Source organism: Oratosquilla oratoria, chromosome 4 (assembly GCF_046742065.1).
Source record: "Oratosquilla oratoria isolate Oo_2021 chromosome 4, ASM4674206v1, whole genome shotgun sequence".
Taxonomy (NCBI): Eukaryota; Metazoa; Arthropoda; class Malacostraca; order Stomatopoda; family Squillidae; genus Oratosquilla; species Oratosquilla oratoria.
The window spans coordinates 13579582-13589581 of record NC_134780.1 but is presented as its reverse complement, the minus strand read 5'-3'; positions in this window follow the sequence as shown (position 1 = coordinate 13589581).

The window sequence follows — 10000 nt, the reverse complement described above, 5'->3', positions numbered from 1 at the left end:
CTGTAGTAAGAAGCACCACGCCTGGAATACCTCATGCACAGTGCGTAAAGTGCAGGCCATTGCCACTAAGAAGAGGACAGAGAATCGACAGGACTTCATACCTGCCCCCCCCCCCAGGAACATTTGTATGGGGCAGCAGGAATCACTCTCCTACCACAGCACCACCACCACCTACACACAGTGCTCCTGATCTGAACAATCAGGCGCACTTTCCATCACTGAACCCAGCTCCCACACAGACTAATACAAAGACACAACCAGCTCCAAAAAAGCCGCGCCCACCTCTAAACCCGTGCCCGCCTCTAAACCTGCGCCCACCTCCAAATCCACGCCTGCCTCCAATCCCACCCCCAAACCTAAAGCCAAACCCACGCCCCCAGTACCAACCCCACGAGCACAGGACCGACGGTCCCCTCCACCTCAATATCCGTCCGATGTCATCCCCCTTAGGGAGGATGATATCGACCTGATTGTAACTGGCGTCGTGTCTGCAGTCGCTACGACCTTTGGGGAGAGCGACCCAGACAAGATGCTAGTGCTAGTGGACAGGGCCGTCAAGAACGTGCTCAAACTCCTGAAAGAGAAGAGGAACCCTAGGCGAAAGGAGAGGACTCCCTCCCCCTCTACCTCCTCCTCTCCTGCCTCCTCCCCCACCTCTTCCACTACCTCTTCCTCTTCCTCAACCTCCTCCTCCTCCTCCCCTTCCACTTCCCCCAAGCCTGCCACACCCGCCTTCACCATTGGGAAAGCTACACCCACTTCTTCAAAGACTAAGAGATTGTCTTCTGCTAGGCCCCAACGCCAATTTGCACTCAGGCTTGAAGACTCCTCTTCTGATGATGAGGAAAAGGCTTCCACTGTTATAAAGTCGCAACCCATCTTGTCGTCTGACCGGGGAGGACAAGATGAGACCGTCATGGAAACTGACAGGGAAGACATTCGCCCTGTTCAATAGTCACTTGAGGTTGCTACAGTGGAACATAAACGGGTTCCGCAGCAAAAGCTCGTATCTCCTGGCGCATGCGCAAGAGCATGATTACGATATCATGCTTCTCCAGGAGACATTGGTGAGCGACGAGGTGCGATTTCCGGGATATCGCATCTTTTCCCTCCCTCGCTCACTCACTGCTAGGGGGTGCATGATCTTAGTCAAATCATCCATCCCCTGCAGTGAAATCACGGATCCTGTATCATGTGGAGATGGTGTAGAAGTTCTTGCGGTTCGACTCCATCGGGCCCACGAAACGTACACCATCTACAACATATACAGGGGCCAGAGAGCGGAACTGGACCTTGGAGAAGTGTGTGCTCTTGCTGCGGACAGGCTCCTCATCATAGGAGGGGACTTCAACGCCCATCATGAAATTTTGATGTCGCCCCATGGGCCAATGTCGCTGGGCGCCACTTAAATTATGTGTTAGATGAATGCCCTGACATTGCGTTGTTGAATGATGGAAATCCGACGCACGTGCAAGGTGGACGACTTGATCTGACCTTGGCGACGGCCGCTCTCCTCCCTAGGGTAACCTGGGAGGTGCATCCTATTGTCACTAGCGATCACTTCGGTGTCTCTGTGCACATACGGGATACACCACCCATACCAGCTGTATTACCTGTTCCCAGGTGGAAGACAGCTTTGGCAAACTGGCCAGTGTTTGAGAGGTCTGTTGAAGAATGGGCAGCGTCCTACGTTCCACCACAGGACGTGGAAACGTTAGAAGCTGACTTTTCTGCAGCCATTCAGGTGGTTGCCAACAGAGCCATCCCAAAGACTCGCCAGTCCCCCAGAGAACATAAGAACAGCTGGTACTATACCCCCGAGGTGAGAGAGGCCAACCATCGGGTGAACATGCTTAGGCGTGTTTTCCAACGGCGCCGAACTCAGACCAATTTGGCCAACTTGCGCGCTGCAGTTCATGACGCTCACGTCATAGCTGCAGATGCAAGAAGAGCTAAATTTCTTGAATGGTGTGAGGGCTTTAACGCTCACACCTCCCTAGCAGAGCTGTGGTCTAAGCTCCGTAAGGCTACTGGCAGGACTCAACCACGACGCACTCATCATGCCCCTGATGCTGAGGCGCAGCGGCTGGTGCAGGAGTTTGTCTCTCGCTCCAGCAGCACCTCACTCCCGCAGTCTGTTCAAGACACACTGCAGGACCTCCAAGGAGTGAGGCGCCATGGTGTTGAGGACATGATGAGTCGGCTGGATGATACTGACGCTAGCTTTACGCTTCAGGAGCTACGGGTCACACACAAAACCAGCTCAGACACAGCACCTGGAGAGGACCTCGTCACCTATTCCATGCTGACCCACCTTGGGCCAGCGGGTGACGAGGCACTTCTAATGGTGATAAACGCGTCTTGGAGGACTGGCAAGCTACCAACAGCCTGGAAGACGGCAATCATAACGCCAATTCCAAAGCCAAAGGAACCTAGTGCTTACCGCCCCATCAGCCTGACAAGCTGCATGAGGAAGACAGCGGAGAGGATGGTGCTAAACAGGCTGCTGTGGAAACTGGGCCCAATGCATGAGCTTATCCATGCTTACTGCAAGGGCACTGGTACAGCAAACAGTATAGCAACACTCCTCAATGCCGTCAGTGGCACACCGTCCATCGTGGTCTTTTTGGATTTGGAAAAGGCGTTTGAGCTGGCCAGTCCACTTGTGATATTAGACACCCTTGCTCGCAAGGGCGTAAAAGGCAAGCTGCTTTCTTGGATTGCTGACTATCTCAGTCACCGGTCTGCGAAAGTACGCTTTCAAGGTCACATATCAGAGGCCAGAATACTGGAGAATGGCACTCCACAGGGAGGGGTTCTCAGCACCACTCTGTTCAATGTGCTCGTCTCCAACATTATGGAACTACCTCTACCACATGGGTGCAAGATCATCTGCTATGCAGATGACATTGCGCTCATAATTACTGGGAAACGGCAGTGCTTCAACAGGGCTCAGCGCTGTTTAAGCACTCTGGCGACGGAATGTTGCAGGTTAGAGTTAAAGATCTCCCCTACAAAATCGAAGGCCATGGCATTGAGACTCTGGAAAGAAGGGAAGCCCCTTACCATCCAGGACCTTAGACTAGACTGGGTTTACCAGTATCAGTACCTGGGGGTCTGGATTGATGAGAGGCTCACCTTTCAGAAGGAACTAACCTATCTCAAGGAGAGACTGAAGGCAAGAACCACAGTTATGAGAGTAATGACGGGGAAGGCACTCGGTGCCACGCATCGGGTCCTTCGCACATTCTATGTGCACGCAGTCCGCAGTTTGGTGGACTACGCTGCCCCAGCTCTCATAAATGTGGCGACTGCCAAGCTTGAAGACCTGGAGCCTTGCCAAAATGCCGCAGCAAGGATTATCCTGGGAGCTCAACCTTGGACTAAGATCGTTAACCTCCAAATGGAGGCTTCATCGCCTTCATTAACATCACGGGTCAGAAGGCTGGAGGTCGACTTTCTTGCCAAGTTAGTCCAGAGCCCCAGGATAACTGAGCTGAGTCAGAGCCTTGTGACAGCTCTGGGACGGGTGGATACTCTTATCCACTCCGATATCTGGCTATCACAGGCGGCTGGGATCCTGGACTCCTTCAGGCTCACCAGCACTCTCCTTGAGAAGGGTAGGGACTCTCCATACCCAGAGTTCAAGCCCCCACCACTATGGCTGTCGATACCTGCAACCTTCGTAGTCACAAAGCTTCCCAGTATGAAGAAGTTATGTGATCAGGAAAGAGTACGAGCACAGGCCCTACAAGGCATCCGCGCGCTGTCGGAACCTGGTATGGCGGTCTATTACACGGATGGCTCCGTAGACCCCAACAGGCCTCGCAGTGTGGGGGCTGTTTTCGTGACGGATGGTTTGACCTACGGCAGGAGAGTATCTGATCATGCGTCCACTCTCCAAGCTGAGGCCATAGCGGTCCAAGGAGCGTTAGAGCATGCTCTAATATCTCGAGCTGGTCCTGTGGTGATCCACACGGATTCACAGTCTCTGCTAGGCAGCTTGGAGTCGATACAGCCCAGCGACAATGTACGCCTGCTGACCTCCATCCTAGCACTCCTGCTGAAGCTGCATCAGCAAGGCAAGAGTGTTACGCTCAACTGGGTGCCAAGCCACGTAGGTGTCCCAGGTAATGAGCTAGCCGACGCCGCAGCTGAAGCGGCGCGCCAAAGACCCGAAATCGATGTTGTCGTCCCTCTCAGCAGAAATCAGTTGCGCCTACGCACCAGGGCTCTAAATCAGGTACAACGGTTCCTTCAGCACAGACTGGAGGCAGAGGTGTCAGAGAGGGCGAGGTGGCACAGGACAGTCACAGACTACGAGCCCCTTGTACTTCCTCGCTCCACACCTAAAAAAGTGGAAACTCTGCTCTTCCGTCTGCGACTGGAGGACCGTTGTTTCTGGGAAATCAAAAGCAACCCTACACCTGAAGAAAAAGGATGCCACCACTGCAGCCACCCTGAAGCCACCTTGAAACATTACCTCAAGCATTGCCCCGCAACTGCTTTTCTGAGGAGAGGGCCTCCGACAACATCTGAGGGTCTTGTGCGTCGCCTATGCCGCCACTTAAGCGCGTACGAACTGCGTCGGCTGGTGGAGTGTCAGCACCCCCCTTTAATTATGTTCTATTGATACATTTGTTTTCTCCATCATGTCGGGAAGGGTGAATTCACCGAGATGTGCATACATATTTAACATAGGTATGCACATCCGGTAAATGTATGAGTGGGCGTGGCCAAGCCACACACACCCATATATTGAATCACCCCCCCCCCTTTTCTACTTTTATAACACCAATTGCTAAACATCACATCACTATGACTAATACAGTTAATGTCAGGAAGGGTGCATTCACCGAGATGTGCATACGTATTTCATATACGTATGCACATCTTGTGAATGTATGGGTGTGTGTGGTTGGGCCCACGCACACTCATAAGTCAAATCACCCACCAAACGGGCTCACAATCAAAGCCCGTGGGAGCTTCACTCCCAAATTTCACACACACACACACACACACACACACACGCCCTGAACATCATTGGCTTGGCTGATTCGAGCAGGAGACACCACGGCGTACAGACGTGTAAGCGCTACCTCCGCACACCGTGAACTCCAGCAACGAAAATTCTCTATACCGTTACCCGAGCCAAGGCACTCTCTTCGCCTCTCGCTCTGACGGTCCATGCCCTTATAACCCCCCTTTCGACTGAGCATAGCCCGTGTGGTCTTTAAAACTTGCTCAGTCAACTGGTGGGGAAGGGAACCCCTCTCCCAGTCTCCCGCTACTAAAGCGGAACTGGCATAGGCCTCGATTTCCCCGGCGACCTAGTGATCCGAACATTGCGAGAACACGCTCGGGTACCAGACAACGTAGCCGCTTTCCCTTAACCCCCGCTAGCCATAAACACTCGCGAGCATAGACCGTACCCCTGCGACCCCCCCCCCCTCTCCCACACCATTTTTTTCTTCTTCTTTTTTACACAATAACTAACACACACACATTAACAAACACCTCACACACTTAAAAGCCCAACGCGCTTCGGCGCGATGGGCAGAATAAATATTCGAGAAAACCGACCCAATGCCGGCCAGAACAAGCGGACCACCATATGGAAACTTCTATCAAAACTCGAAATCTCCATCCAAAACCTCCACACAAGTGGAACCCAACACACCGCCATTGCAGAAGACCGGACCGGACCATCAAGAAGAAAACAATCAAGAATGCCTTCGCTAAAGAAGGAATGGACATCATCGACCCCCCCCCCCCGAACTCAACGCCAAAAGGACCTTGATAATAAGACAAGTAGATGGACATATTCACGAAGAAGACACGGAGACAATCAAGACGGAACTGGAACGACACAACCAATATATGAAGATAACAAACATAATCAAGCTACCAAACACCAAAACTATTATCAAGGTCAAAATGGAAAACTCTACAATGGTAAAGAAGAGCCTAGAAACCGGAATACTCATGTTCAGCCAGTCTTCCCCCCCCCACACACACACTCAACCAGAAAAACTTACATACACCTACCTCAATACACAAGATGCTATTCATACAACCACACTCTCAAACACTGCACACAACCTTCCACATATACAATTTACTCAGGATGTTGCTCACTGGAACACCGCATCAATAATTGCCATAATGCCATAAATAAATGCATTACTTGTGGCCTTAACCATCCGACCTACGCCGCCAGATGCCAAGTAAGAAAAGATCTCATCAAGAAGAAAATACAAGAGAACAGAGAGCAACAAACACACACACACTCCAACAATAAATACGCAAACGTAGCCACAGGAAACACTGCTCAGTCATCCCCCACACCGACACCCAACCCTATAACCCTCAAGCACCTAACTGTCATAAACACAGCAATCATACACGCCAACATAACCGAGGCAGCAATACATGGAACATACCAACAGACAATTAATGAATTTTACAAAGCAAATGGACTCCCCACAGTCATAATCCCACCCTCTGTCATCAAACCCACAGCCATACTAAACATGATAAACAACACGACCCACACCTAATCACAACCAGAAGCAATGGAAACGGAAGAACAGAGAAACAAAAGGCCACACAACACAGAACATACATCAGAAACAGAACAACCCACAAAGACAAAGAAAACAGACCACAACACAAAAACAATACAAATAATAACACCCAACACAACAAATATGACAGACGAAGAAATCCACCAAAACGTACACACATTCCTACAAAACAAAAAGATTAAATACATATACACCAAGGAAATGCCTGAAGAGACTGTAGACATCTTGATAACACAAAAACTAATTGACCTGACCAAAGCCCCTATACAAAGACTGACAGAAACAAAATACAGAAAAACACAACAGGGATACTACGACATTCGTAAACACAAACCAACAGACACACCTCACTGGACAGTCAACAGCCAATAAATCAAGCACACATGAACACAATACACATACTACAACACAACGTACAACACTGGACATTCCACAGAAGAAACCAACTAAGCAACCACTACCTAACACAAACACCAGACATTATATTACTCAACTCTATAGGGAAACACACAGTTGAAATATTCAACTACAACACACACACACAAAACACTTACAACGAAGACAACGCAGGAATAGCCATAGCCATAAAATAAAACATAAAATACAAACTATTAAACGACTTTGATGAAGACATATTAGCCATTGAGATACACACAAACAAAGGACCCATAATCATAGCCACAACATACCTCCCACCACGAAGACCATACCTACCAATACAAGACATACTGAAAATCACACAAAAACCACACCCAACATACATCATAGGAGACTTTAATGCAAAACACAAAACACTAAAACACACATACAAGAATCACGTAGGAAAAAGCATTCACCAACTAATAACACAGAACCACTTCACCTTCCTCGGCCCAGACTTCCCAACAAGCATTACACACACTGGAACAAGCAACCCAGACATGATATTCACCAACCGACACCACCACCTCACATACAGAATACACCCAGGCGACATAACTTCATCAGATCACATACCACTACACTTCATACTATCCACCACAGCGATCACTATCCCCACACCACCTAGACAAAGAAGCAGACTGGAAGAAATTTAAAACAATACTAGAAACAACAACAGAAGAATACAACAACACAGAAACACAAACCAACACAAACACTCAAATAAAAGACACAAAATACATAGACGACGAAATAGAAAACTGGTACAAATTATTACACAACGCAATCGCACAGAGTATACCTACAACACACCACAAACAACTACCCACCCCAAAAACATCTAAAACACTAAAACAATTAATATGGAAGGCAAACACCATAAAAAACAAAGCCATAACAGAAAACAACTGGACTCCACACACAACACAAACAATTAAACAATTACAAACACAAATACTAGAAGAATACAAAAGAAACTACGAAGAGACATGGAACAAATTAGTATCAAACATAAAATTCAACTCCAAAAATACACAAGACTTCTGGAACACAATTAAGAGACTACAAGGATCCAACACTAACACTTTACCATACATAACACATAACGACAAACTACACGACGCCAAAGACAAAGAAAACGCATTCAGACAAGTATGGCAAAATATTTTTCAGATCACACCAGAAGAAAACACACAATTTGACACAAACCATGAAACAAAAATACTCACATACATAACACAACACCACCAACAAACACAACCTTACACAAACATAGACTTAAACAGACTAGACACTGACAACTACATCGGACGACCCATACAACTAGAAGACGTTAAAAGCATAATCAAACACACTAAAAACAAAGCCCCAGGACAATCAGGCATAACGAAACAAATACTCGCACACTTACCAAATACAACAATACAACTACTCACAGATATATACAACGAAACACTCAGCCCAAGGATACTTTCCACAAAAATTAAAAAACTCAGTCATCACATTCATACCAAAACAAAACAAAGACACCACACAAATACAAAACTACAGACCCATATCACTACTAGAAACACCTGGAAAAATATACCAAAGACTAATCACAAACAGACTTATGGCACACTTACAGGAACACGACATGTACCCAAACCAGCACGGATTCACACCTAGCAAAGGAACACACACAGCACTCGCCACTATATATGAAACAATCGCAGACGCACAAAGACACAAACATGTATGTAACATATCCAAGGCCTTCGACAAAGTATGGCACGAAGGCCTTAAATACAAAATACTTCAAACACACCTTCCAGACACCATCACGAAAACATTGTGTAGCTAGACAACAGAACAGCACTACTGTGTAGCTAGACAACAGAACAGCAAAAATAAAAATAAACCACTACATAGGACCAGCCTTCCCTCTCCAAAGCGGAGTTCCTCAAGGAAGCGTTCTCTCTCCAACACTGTTTAACTTATACACATCAGACATACCACCACCTTCACACGGAAGCTACACTATACAATACGCAGACGACGTCACACAGATAATCACATATTCTAGCACTACAGAAAAACACATGCTTGCCAGAAAGACAGAACACGAAGTCAACAAAATTAACATATACGAAAAACAATGGAAACTATCTACAAACACTAACAAATTCCAACTACTAGCCATCTCAACACGCCAACCAGCACCAATGAAAATAAACAACAACATAATACCATACAATAAACAAGCACACATCCTAGGCCTCACCATCAACACACAAGGAATAAAACACCACATCAAAAACAGAATAAAAATCACAAAAAACACACTCAATAGACTAAGACACTTCAGAGGGCTAACAACAAAAACACAAATAAAACTATACAAAACACTAGCTCGACCACAACTGGAATACTCCCCAATAATCACAGTCACAAGCACACACACAAACATCAAAAACATGCAAACTTTACAAAACAAAACATTAAGGAAAATACTAAAACATAAACCACCATACCTAGAAGCACAAGAACAACTCCACAAAACAACAAACATAGAAACAATACACTCAAGACTCATAAGACTAAGCAGTAAAGCATGGAATAACATATTAACATATAACATAATACCCACACCTTCACACTCGTCTAAACAAACACAAGACCACAAAAACTGGCCCAGAATTAAAACCATACTAGCCTAAATCCAGTCCTTCCGCCATAAACCCGGCCATTAGCTAATAAAAAAAAAAAAACGGAAGGTTACATATGTAAGAAATAACGTAATATGAATATAAGATAATACATAAGATAATTGCTCACACAAACACACATATCCACAGGATATGTGTGTAAAACTTAACATTTCACAATAGTAATAGAATTCAAAAGGCACATTAGCCAACAATTAACAAATGCAACCTCCCTACAAAAAAAAATGTCTATATATATATAAAATAAATGGAAGCAGGTGTGACACACTCTATCACTTAATTTAA